General features: G+C 41.6%; 1 protein-coding gene across 1 annotated transcript in view; it reads right to left on the reverse strand.

Annotated features, from left to right (window-relative positions):
• EGR_09079 (hypothetical protein) overlaps positions 1-1651 on the reverse strand; it is a gene marked incomplete at both ends in the record, with an annotated part of 6671 nt that overhangs the window by 2959 nt on the left and 2061 nt on the right. The gene's annotated exons all lie outside the window — the stretch shown is intronic.

Here is a 1651-nt window from a genome sequence, read left to right on the forward strand (position 1 = left end):
CCGTCAGCTCATGAATCGCGATAAATGTGGACACTGTCATGGTGGTTTCTGTTGATGGAAGTGAAGCCCCACTGTGCTTGCATACTAATTTAGACTATGTAATGGACAAGGTGTAGTTCTCTATGGGAAGCTAAATAAAGTGTTGCCTAATATTGTCGCCTTCTTCCACCCTCTTTGTATCAATCATGTGACAACACGTTTCCTCCGTGGTGCTCTCTGCTACTTAAGTTCTGTCAGTAGCATCGCTACACTTATGGTAGATCTACTATTCCTGTAATTCAATTTTAAGATAGGAAAGATTACTTTTTTTGGTTTCCTCATCGTATTTAGTGACTCGTCTATGCCATCAGAGAGGGTAACATTTCCACGGACACCAGAAGACTCACGCAGCTAAGGGTAGTTATAGAAACAAATCGGACATTAAAACAGTGAATTTAAATGACCTGACAATAGTTCAACATTAACCACACCGACAAGCATGTGCATTTGCATTGGTCAACAAGGCCACTCACAACTACGTTTTTACGTCTTACCGCCTCATTTCACTGAGCGGTGAGGGAGTTTCATTTCTAGCATCACGGCAAGTCAATCATGGTAGCCGTGACGACAGATATACTCACACTAGATGATTTGAAGAAAATCCTCATCTTTTTTCTCCTTTTCCGCCTTTGTAGTTGCTGTGGTTGCAAGTGTTGTAATTGCTGTCGCTGTGGATGTGGTTGTGGCCATCATGGTGGATGGTAAATAAATGAATTGCCAAATATTACTTCTTTTGTCACACACCTACACCACATTGCCATGCCTTCCTTCGGGCTCTTTTATCGCAATGGTAGATAGACTAGGTCAAAAACTCAAATGGACGAGTTCAGAAGTCATTTTACTACTTAAATGGATTCCAGATCGAAAACATATTGTTGGGGATCGGCCATAAATATTTCAGTAGTATATCATGGGATCAAAATTTTGCGCAAATTCTGCTGAGTTGGTGGAATGAACTACCCTAATTTGTGGGAACAGAGCATGTCAAATGCATGTGGTCTTTCTCAGGCATGCATTGTTAAGGCCATATATGCGTCGGTCCAGTCGTCTCTGTGTGGATATAGAGGGAAAGGATCACGGAATATAGAGAAGCTTAAGAAAGAGATTGAAGAGCTTCGACTTTAAGCAAAGGAAGATAAATTCAATTTAAAAGGCTGCAGAAGCCTTGAAATGAAGTTATTGCTTAGCCTCTACAAGGGGTGTGGTTTAGAATGGGAGAAGGTGGTGCCATCCAATTCAAATGCGATCCTTGCGACGAAGCGCTAAACGATAAAAGCGTCGGCTTCCATTTCGAGGAATGCCACTGTGAAACGAGAAGTCCATGAAATAACAAGATGACCGACCAATCCTAATTGGGAATAAATTATTGAGGCAGTTGCGCATCAGTTGAATGGGTAAAGAGGCGGAGAGATTTTAAGCAATCCGAATGACACGACAAAATTTTGAGACAGTTAATCTACGTCTCATGTGCTGTAAAATTCATCCTCTTTCCTTGAATTTGGTGGAAGAACACGCTACTTCACGAGATTAGTTTACCAGACACAAAGCTTCTCAATCCATCTGTCACGTGATTGGAGACGACAGTGGGAAGAGAAGCTATACATTAGTCACG

The sequence above is a fragment of the Echinococcus granulosus genome (genome assembly GCF_000524195.1).
Source record: "Echinococcus granulosus chromosome Unknown EG_S00130, whole genome shotgun sequence".
Lineage (NCBI taxonomy): Eukaryota > Metazoa > Platyhelminthes > Cestoda > Cyclophyllidea > Taeniidae > Echinococcus > Echinococcus granulosus.